The sequence below is a fragment of the Erpetoichthys calabaricus genome, chromosome 11 (genome assembly GCF_900747795.2).
Source record: "Erpetoichthys calabaricus chromosome 11, fErpCal1.3, whole genome shotgun sequence".
NCBI classification, from domain to species: Eukaryota; Metazoa; Chordata; class Cladistia; order Polypteriformes; family Polypteridae; genus Erpetoichthys; species Erpetoichthys calabaricus.
In genome coordinates, this window is record NC_041404.2 from 161,664,346 (window position 1) to 161,675,995 (window position 11,650).

Below are 11,650 nucleotides of genomic sequence, written 5' to 3' on the forward strand. Positions count from 1 at the left end.
GAATGACCTCCACTCATTTGTTAAATTTCTTATGTTCTTATGGATTGATAAATATGCCATAGCCTTGAGGATTCACTAAACTAAAAAACATGTCATTGTCTAACAAGGTTTGTATACATAACACCGAAAAGGATGGCATCAAAAGGACTCAGAGGTCTAGAAGACTGAAACAGAACAATCAGCTATGGTAGTCTGGCTGACTTGTTAGAAGGTGCAGGTTTGTAAATTAGTGACAAACTGTTAAAGATGTCAGAACACCATGTAGGGCAGCATTTACCCAGCAGCTTTCATTCTTCTGGACAGTTGTGACCATAGCAGCTGTGTGTGTCCTGGCATTGTCCAGCTTGTGTAGGAGGTGTGAGCAGAGGGCCTCTGACAGGTCAACTTTCACCAAGGCCTACAGAATTGCATTTGTCCGTCACTGTCCTGTCAGTCATTGTCTCTGCTGCCACTGTCAGCAGAGGTAGAGGGGGCAGATCTGAAATAATCTCACATTTGCACCAGTCTGGTGTGCTAGTCCTTCTTCCTTGCTTTTGGTGACAATTCTGTGTAATGTGGACCTTTAGAACACTGACTGACTGTGGCCTTTGCCTGGCTGTAGCCTAAGCTCTACTTGAAGGCCTTTTTAAAGGTGGCCTGGTCAGGCATTGTTCTACCTGGACCTCTTTGAGTAAAATGACATCTAATGAGCTCTCTTGTATTTGGCAAGTTGCAGAACCTCACTGCACAAGCTGCTGGTCATAGGGTTACAACTCACGACCTTCAGTGAAAGTACAAAAGATATTACTAGAGAAAATGTTGAATATTTCTTTTCCATCTATATAGTATATAAAGTGCACTCAGAAAGTATTCAGACCCCTTCACGTTTTACTCATTTTGTTATGTTAATGACATGCCTAATGATAAAATTCATTTTTGGACAGATCAAGAAATACTCAATACCCCAGAATGGAAAAGCAAAAATAGAATTTTAGACATATTTGTAAAAACGTAAATATCACATTGATGCTATGACACTTTACTATGATGTTTTAAATCTGGCTCAAGTGCACCTCATTGTGTTGATCATCATGTGAGATGTTTCCACACCTTGTATGGAGTCCACCTGTGGTCATCTCAACTGATTATACATAATTAGGAAAGACATACACCTCTCTATAAAAGATCCTAGAACTGACAATGTGTATCAGAGCAAAAACCAAGCCATGAGTTCGAAGGAATTACCTGCAGAGCTTGTGTTGATGGACAGATTTAGGGAAAGCTACAAAAACCTGCAGCATTGAAGGGTCCGAAGACCACAGTGTCCTCCATAAGTCTTAAATGGAGTGAGTTTGCAACAACCATGACTCTTGCTAGAGATGGCCACCCAGCCCAACTAAGCAACCGTGGGAGCAGTGCCATGGTATGAGAGCTGATCAAGAATCCAATGGTCACTCTTGCTGGCCTCCACAGAACCTGACTGGAGATGAGAGAAACTTCTAGAAGGATAACCATCACTGCAACAATCCACCCATTTGAGATTTATTGCAGAGTAGCCACACAGAATCTTCTCCTCAGTAAAAGACACACTAGAGTCCACTTAGTGTTTACAATATGGCACCTAAAGGGCTCTCATACCATGACAAACAAGATTGAATGGTCCGTTGTAATCAAGATTGAACTCTCTGGCCTCAGTTCTGAGCATCATGTTTGAAGGATATCAGGCCCCTCTAATTACTTATGCAATACTAGATAGATAGATAGATAGATAGATAGATAGATAGATAGATAGATAGATAGATAGATAGATAGATAGATAGATAGATAGATAGATAGATAGATAGATAGATAGATAGATAGATAGAAACTTTATTAATCACAATGGGAAATTCACATTAATACTATTTCAGTGGTGTTGGCAGAATCATACTGCACTGTTAGGTTGTTCTTCAATGGAAGGGACTGGAAGCATATTTAGGGTTTAGAGAAAGCTGAACAGAGCAAAGTATAGAGATATCAGTAATGAAAACCTGCTTGAGAGTACTAAGCACAGCAGACTGGACCAATGGTTTACCTACCTACAGGACACTGGCTCTAAGCACAAAGCAAAGACAACACAGGAGTGGCTTAGGGACAACTCTTGGAATGTCCATGAAGGGCCAAGCCAGAGCTTGGACTTGAACAACTCAGGACAATCCTGGAAATAGCTGTCTACTGATGGTGTCCATCCAAACTGACAGAGCTTGAGAGGATCTGCACTACAGAATAGCAGGAAACACCCTGATCCAGGTGTTCGAAGATTGTCCCTGTCATATCGAAGAAGATTGAAGGCTGTAGTTGCTGCAAAAGGGGCTTCAACTAAATACTTAATACCAAATACTTATACCAATGTGATATGTCAGTTTTTTATTTATAATGTATTTGCAACATTTTCCAACATTCTCTTTTTGCTTTATCTTTCTGAGGTTTTGAGTGTTGCTTAATAAATTTAAACTAATTTAAATTATTTTAGCAGAAGACTGCCTCTCCTTGGCATTTTGGGGATAGGAAAGGCATACGATGCCAACATCTGAACATGTACCCAATAACATGATTGCTGTTACAGGAAATAGTAGAGGCCATATGCAACACTGAGGGTTCAGCCAGTCATGTTAACAACAAGCAAGCCATTGTGTGCAGTGCCATCAGCAAGTCATTTGCCAAAGACATGTTGAAAAATACATGTCATGTTTTATTAATGTTCAGCCATACCATAGGAAAACTGGATGTAGCACAGCAGGTATAATGGAGTGAAGCTTGGTTGATATATTGCCAACCTGTTGGCAAGTTCCTTGACAAAAACCCAAAAAAGTTCTTCAGAGCAAATATTCAGCATTGGCCATTTTAAAAGAAGATTAAAATACAGTATGAATGCCATTTTCATCACTTTTGAGGTTTAATATGTTTGTCAAATCAATGAGCATCATAATAATCACATAATAATCTGGTTTGGCTGCATTTCCCTTCTTGATCAAGGGTGTTGTCATTTCCCAGTTTCTCCAAAATGTCACACATGGATGGACCAGAGTTGCTATAAATATACAAATGTTCTCCCGTAAAGTTTCTTATAAAGCCCAATGTTTGTGTGGAAAGCTACGTATGAGCCTCTTTTTGTGCGTACACAAATTTTATAAATCTGGAACGTGATCTGGAATCAAGGCGTAAACAGAAGCAAAGCATAAATAGGCCATCCTCAACAAGGGTTTTATACTGCAGATCTTCATAAGTTGCCACCCAAAAGCAGTTAAGTAACAGAATCAAGATGTCTAGGTGTTCAGGGGTGGTATTAGGAATCTCAGAAACATGGACTTCTGGGGGATAGGCAAAATGAAAGAATGCAAGAAATAGAGGGCTTTTTTTACATATTAAAAAGGGGACCCCCCCCCCATGTGCTTTGATCCTGGAAGGAGACCCTGCTTTTGCTGCGATTGAATGGCACACTCATTGCTGACATGAAAAGAAAGCAAGAGAAACTCATGATCACAACTTAGACGGAGCATCTGCTCTTTCAGATTCCTGAGAGCCGCACCCCAGCATTAACTGAAACAGCATCAGCAGGGACCGCACTAAGGGCTCGCTTATTAGGCCATCACTGTGCCTTGGTGGGCAGGGAGAGGCACCCTGGGTAAACCACAGCTCCTATTACAAAATGTTTGATTTTTTTCTAACATTTCTGCTATGCACATTTCCTTTATTTCTCTGACTGGTGGTAATATATTTTACAACCAAGTAATTAAAATGGAAATGAAAGTTCCTTATTACTAAGTGATCGCTCTTGTGTTTTTTGTTTCTTTTTAATTTGCACAGATAAATCAGTGCTGGTACCATTTTATCGAGCTGTCATTGAAAGCATCCACACTTTCTCCATAACAGTCTGGTATGGCAATACATCTGCTCTTTCGAAACAGAAACTGCAGCATGTTATTCAGACAGAAAAAAAGATTGTAGGACAGAAATGGGACTCCATTGTGGTCCTGTGTACATCACGGGTCAGGGAATATGCTGGAAATAAAATCAAGGTTTCTATTTAATTTTTGAGTTTTTTGATTTGATAAACGTTGTTAATCCCAGAGGAGAAACTGTCTTTCCAGAATTCCTTTGGGGATCAGTGTTTTAACCATTTACAGTATGTTGTATCAAAGTATTAATAAGTTGGTTATGTCTCTTTTGCACTGTTATGTATTCTTTTATTTTATATGTACTGCAGCGGTTCTCAAACTGTGGGGCGCGTGAAGTAACAAAAAACGGGGTGCAGATGTTGCCATATGTGACGTAATTTCGCTATTCATAGGAAAATTTTAAACTTGTAGCGGTGTATCCGCAGCAAAAAATATAAGAATAAATTTTATTAGGGTTTCAAAAAACATTAGGGGGGCGCGATTAAAACTGCTATGAAAACTCGGGTCGCAAATACTTAAAGGTTGAGAAACGCTGATGCACTGTATATACAGTTCAACATTAATGAAGTAGTAGGACAGTTGGAACATGTCCTGCAGCTGTTCTGTTGGATTAATTTCTGTATTTCGGAGGTTATCATTACTTATCCCAACCCAAGTCTCACTTCCAAAAGTGTCAAGTGCTTTTTCACTCATCAATTAACAGTTAAAATTTAGCAGGACTAAAAATACAGTACAGAATTAAATGAAGAATTGTACACCCATTATACAGTATATTAGATTATGTGATTTAGTATGTGTACTAGGTTAAATTATTTATGAAGTCATTTTTAAAATAATAATACATGAAGGTTACAAAGATCACTTACAATATTCACATGTATCTTTGTTTTGAAAATTGACACTCAAATGAAGCTCAGCCAAAAGTGGGCCTTGCATTATGACAATGACCCTAAACATACCAGTAAATCACCAGTGAATAGATAAAAAGAGAGAAATGGAGCGTTCCAGAATGGGCACATCAAAGCCCATTGTGATGCTGTGAGGGGGTCTGAAATGGGCTGTGCACACAAGACCCCCCTCAAACATTGCATGCTTGAAAGAATTCTGCATGGAGAAACGGGAAAAAAAAATTCTCCCACTTAACATCAGAGACTGCTGGACAGTTCCATTAAATACCTGCTTGAACGGGCAATGCCAGCTATCAGAGCCAAGGGTTGTGTCATGCATGCACCTCTATGGATCACCCACCAGGCTCATCTGAAGCAGGTACTACCACCCCAGTCCAAGAGGGGGCGCTCACGCTAACCTTCTCCTCTTTTCTTCTCTATGCAGTACAGGGAAGACGCCCAGTGAGAGCAATTGACTCCGCCCCTTCTGATTCCCTGCCTATAAAGCCTGCAGCTGCTGGAAGGAGGTGGTCAGTTGTGAACAGCCTGCACTGTTGGACAAAGCTCTCTGTATAATTTGAAAGAAAAGAAAACAAATTGTGTTATCCTAGCCAAACAGCTCTTCTACTTTTGGCCTTTTCTTTTATTGTTTGTTTTGGCATGCATAGCACCCCTTTTTGGTATATATTCTTTAGCTGAATTAAATGGGGACGACTGGATTGATGCACTAACATTTATCTGTGGGACCTGCATTACCTTAGTCGGCCACTGTGGACTTACTTTTTCCACAGATGGAAAGAGCGTATCTGGTTATTTTTCCTTGAATAAATAAATTGCAATCTCAAAAGTTTTGTTTTTTTTTCCAGCTACACCACTTGTATCTATAGAGATTGCTTAAATAAAGATCAAATGATGATATGGAATGTTCACTTATGTTAAAAAAAAATCTATGGGGTGTACTTACTTTTCACATAACCCTATACTGTATATCTATTTCACTGGAAACAAACCTATTTGGATACTGTAACATGGCTTGATTTTTTTAAGAGTCAAGTATGGTTTCCTTATTATGGTGAGCCCATAAAGGGGTGCTTAGCCTGTGTGACAATGACATACCGCCCTTCAGATGAGATATAAACCTGAAGCCTTAATTCTCTGTGGTCATCAGAAATTCCTGGACATCGTTTAAGAAGAGCAGAGTGTGCCTCAATGTGCTGGCCAAATTGCCCACCATGTCTTGGTCATTCTGGCCCACTAATTATCCTTTGTCCCTCATTAGCTAACTATCTGTATCACTGCTTGAATGGCTAATGTGTGGTGACTGTAGTGGCACATAAATGGCTGCCGTTGCATCATTAAGGTGGATCCTGCACATTGTTGGTGGCTGAACTGGCTCCCCACGGTCTATGTGAAACATTTTTTACATTTTCACTAAAAAAGTTGGTACTGCATGAAGTCTTCACTCTTTATGAATCAAAGCGACACACCTCAAAAGGTGTCATTTTGCCAGAAAGGACCAGTTACCCTCCATCTGTTTCATGTTTAAGTAAGAAAATACACCACCTGCAAAGGTGCTGGGGACTTTCACATATGTCAGAACTGACAGCATGTTTGGGAGTTACTTTCTCTACTGGGTCAGTCGGATGCCTGTGACATGCACACACTTCACAACCTTATTGTATCGTGCAAATGTCTGACAGGCTCTGCCTCATGCAGCCGGGCGTATAAAGCAAGCAGTCTCCCGGGTGTCATGTCTCAAAGGCAGGCAGATGAGGAGCTTACAAGCTGAGACATATAAGAGAGCTGCTGAAGACAGTTGAGTTCTTTGCAAAAGTGCGTTTAGGGCAAATGTAAGACCACCCCCACACCCTTTCCCCTGCTAGATCTATTTCTAGTAATCTTCAGACATCTTCTGCAAAGTAAATTGTCATGTTTTGTGAGGCACTTGAGGGCTTTGCCTTAATGCTGATGGCTGCTTTAACTTGGCAGATCACAAATGTGCATTCTGGGCCTTGTCAATTGAAACCTGTTAAGCAAATGCAAAAAAATAAAAAAATAAAATAAAATCATGGCATCGGGGGAGATGTTTTTATGGTGTCATCATTCTTACAAAATGGGCAAAATGTGAAGTTGTACATTTTATCATTATCGTCATCTGTGCTGTATCCAAAGACAGTTCCATTCCTTGTATAAATCTCTATGTTTCATGTCAGTTAAACACTGTCAAACTAAAGGCTCACGTGAAAAGAACAAAATTTGTTCAAGAATTGGATTTAGCAGGTTTGTGAATGTTATATTTGTATCTCTCACCTGCCTGTGTATGCATGCACCATGTCAGTAGCACAATTGAATAAAAAGCAATAAAAGCAGTCCAGAGCTCAAATGATGGAAAGGGATATGGACAAAGTGAACACCCTGAACCAACCCACTACCACCTTCTTCAAATGAACAGTCCCCACACACCATCTCTTCTACATGAACAACTACTAGCACTTTGGCTGGAATGGCCAAAGGATGAGTCCACCTTTAATGATCAGTGGGTGTATTGTCTCTAACTGAGGAAGCTACACACAGGAAAAGCAAGAAGAGCAGACAGAGCCATGGAAAAGAAAGAGGAGCAGATGAAACCAGTCTTCATGTTCTTAAGACCTGTGTTGATCAATTTTTTTGATGTCTTCTATTACCTGATCAGTCTGTCACTAAGGTTCCAGAAAGTGCCACTGTTGTTGGAAATATTCTGTGTTGTTCATGTTCCAAAGAAGTCTAAGGAGTCTCTCCACTTAATGACTACCGACAACTGGTATTAACATCTTACATCATGAAGGCCTTTGAGAGGCTGGTCCTGGACTATATAAGTTGTGGCAGGCCACCTGAACACACTGCAGTGCGAGGAGGATAAGTGGAGGATGAAATTATCTGTCTGCTCTACAAGTCTGGACACTCTAAGAATTATGTTTTTTGATTTTCTCCAGTGTCTTTAATATCATTATCATTCAATATACACAAGTGGATGAGCCTCTGGTGTCCTGCATAATGGACTATCTGTCAGGCAGACCCCAGTTTGTAAGACTCGTGGACTCCGTTTCTAATATAGATGTGAGCAACAATGGAGCACCACAAGGGACAGGCCTGTCTCCTTTTCTCTTTTCCCTGTACACCTCAGACTGTAAATACAAGGGATGTGCAAAAAGTTTCCACACTTTTTTTAACTCTATTTATTAAGAATTTCAAAATAAAATTGCATCACTTTTTTACATAGTTACCTTCCTTTGCGATGCAATTTTCCCAGCATCATACAAACTTTTTAATGCCATCAGCAAAAAATGTTTTTGGTTGAGCGCATAGCCACTGATGCACCGCTTCTTTCACATCATCATCACTTGTAGCTGGACGTCCGGAGCACTCTGCATCCATCACACTAGTACTGCATTTCAATCCACTCATAGATGACTCTACTCGAGAGAACTTGATCCCCATACTCTGCACACACGCAGAGATGAATTTGTGCCAGTTGTGCGTATGACAGAACTCTGTTCCTCTTTGGTGCAATTTATAAGTTTCGTATCCATCTTCACCACAGGGTGACAACTCTTATACTAAACTGCAAGGGTAGCGGGCTTGCCAGACAAAACTAGTCACATGACACTCTCAGACACGACCAAGTACTACTCCTCCCGCCTTCACCATTTCCAACGAAAACATAAAAGTGTGGAAACGTTTTGAATGTCCCTCGTAAAACACCAGGTCATGTCACTGTCAGAAATTTTCAGATGATTCTACACTTGTGGGGTACGGTATATTGATAAAGAGAATGAGACAGAGTGAGGTGAAGAACTTGGTATAGAAGGAATTGTTAGCAGCTTAACAGCAGCAAGGCACCAAGGCTCTGGTCATTGAGAGCCGGTCACTGTTCAGGGAGTGGATAAGGAGATGGCGCAATACTAAAGTACTTGGGAGCGTCCACATCTTTGACAGGCTGGGCTGGTCTCGTAAAACACAGAAGAACCATATAAGAAAGGAGACTGCGTTTCTTGATTGTGAGAAGTGACATCCTTCACATCACTCTGTGATTATCTACACTGCCCACAGGATCACAAGTTAATTAAAAAGGCTAGGCTCAGTTAGGGGATGCACTCCGGAACCCCTGGAGGTCATAACAAGGGGGTGAATTAAACCAAAACTGAGTGCTGTTATGAACAATGCTGTACATCCCCTTTCTGACATGCTAACACTGAGGACGTTCAGCCAACAACTTACTCAGAAGAAATGTGTCAGGAAATGTGACTGGGGTTAAGATAACACATACAGGTTCACATTTATTTGTGAAAGTCTATTTGTTAACATGTGTTTTAGTATGTACAAAAATAGTGTAACGTCCAAGCTGACTGTCATCAATGCCCATACCAGCCACTTGGCAATACCCACACTGTGTACCAATATTTTCACAAATATTTATTTGATTAAAACAACACTAAGATGCATTGTAGAGAAAAGAAACAGAGGGTCAAAACAGGCCATGCTGCTACTGAGATTTGAATATAGTGGTGTAGATGTTACTAGATATTTCAAACAACAGGTGGTGCTGTATGATAAGGACAGGACTTTTTATGCAGCTCTGACAAGAATAAGCAAATGAACTCTGACAAGATCAACAACAAAGCCATGCCACATCTTAAAGTGGCACCCCCACTTCAATTAGACAAATGGCAGCAGAGATTTCTGTCACTGGTATGCAGAACACCATGCAACATATTATGGGTTATGGTGCTGGTAATCAAGGGAGAGCAGCAGAAGTTTCGATTGGCAAATCAGACCTTGAAAGTCATAACAGTGATGACAGAGAATTCAATTCTTTACTGTGGTTTAAAAGGCCCCTCAGGTCAGACCTCCGATGACCTTGAAGTTGGGAAGCAAGTTTGCCAAGTGCTTGGAAATTGAGTAGAAGTGAGTCCAGATGTTCTGTAATAGAGAGTGGCATGAATGGTGGAGAGTACAGGGCATCTTTACTGTACTTGTAAATGCCCCAAATGGGAGATGCAGTTCAAAGCCCAGAACGGCAACATGGTTTTGTTATTTTCTGGGGTTTTTTTTGGTTTCTTTTGGTTATTGGTTACTTTTCATACTCATTCCCTTCCTTGACTCTTTTATTTTTATTAACAATAGAGCATTTTGTATAACTTTAGCCTCCTTGACATTTATTCTGTCCTTGAGGACACACTTCAAGGTACCCCCTAAGCATCCACAGTTGACTTTCACCTCAGTTTACTCTTGAGACTTCAGTGTTGTTTCACAGCCCAGTGATAAACCTTCAGGTCGGACATCATTTCCACAACCTTAGGCAGCACCCAACATATGGCTTTCACTCATTTTCCACTTGTGTTTATGTCTGTGAACAGTACACCCTCAGTTTTGTTTTGGCTCGTGCTTTGGTCCTTTTTGATTAACCAGTTAACTTAACCTGCTCTGTCTACCCAAGCTTTCATACTTTCCTGCCATGCAGCTCACATCATCAAGTTCTCTAGAAATCAGCAGCAATAACAGACATTTGCTACTCACTGGTAAAAGTGCTGCATGTCCATTTAACCCAAAGAGGGTCAGAATGAGTTCTTCAATCAAAGAATTGAAATTATGACACAAGTTAATAATGACAGCAAATGTGGTGGCAGTGACTCTTTATTATATCAGTGAAAGGAAGAGTGGGTGTACAGAGATGAGCTTCTATCTTTAAAAATTATAATGTGTCTCTAAAGTGTAATATGTACAAGGATAGATAGATAGATAGATAGATAGATAGATAGATAGATAGATAGATAGATAGATAGATAGATAGATAGATAGATAGATAGATAGATAGATAGATAGATAGATTACTGCACATAGAATGACTTTTGCTACAGGCTGTAGACTGGCTATTTCAAAGCCTTGTTTATTAAAGCACCTCTATTTATTTAAAGCTTTCTAAAAATATATTAATCTACCTTAGGGCATATATAAGGTAGACAGACACAAATTCAATTACATATATATATATATATATATATAGTGGCCTGCGGAGGGCGCTCCTACTGCCCAAACCCGACACAGAAAATGCCTTCCCCTGTTTCCCACCTGTACAGCACAGTCACAAGCACAAGCACAGTCCAGCACTAAACACTCTTTTTTTTCTCTCTTTTTCTTCTCTCTCTTTTCCTCCACTCTTCCTGACAAGCTTCATCTGCTCCCACCCAGCTCTTGTTCCCCGAGCAGTGGCCGCTGGCTCCTTTTATAAGGCACTCGGAAGTTCTCTAGGTGCTCATTGACCTTCTTCCGCCAGCTCTTCTGTGTGTGGTGGAAGTGCTGCAACGAAGGGCTCAGCAGTAGCTAGAACACCTCCTGGTGGTGCCCACGGAACCCAACAGGGCTGCACTAAACTCCAACTCCCATGGAGTCCTGTGGAAGTCTGAGGCACTGCTGCCACCTAGAGCTCTGGGGGAGGTAATGCTCTGGATGTACTAACTCCCCAGGTCCTTCCAGAGTAGAGGCGCCCCAGCCGGGTAAGGCCCCAGCCATACGCCACAATATATAATAGACTAACCTTAAATCAGAAGTGTGTTGCAGGCCTGAAATGCTGGAATGGATGTATATTAAGAAATGAAATCAAGTTGACTAGACAAAACATGAAATATTTTCAGTTCATACTGTCTGCAATGAAACAAAAGTCAAAGTAAATTTAAGAATCACTGCATTTTTTTATTTGCATTTTCCATAACATCCCAACTTTTTTAAAGAGTCAAGTACGGTTATATCATTATAATTGTAAGGCCATCAGTGGGTGCTTGTCCTTTAGAATGTGTGTGGATGCCATAT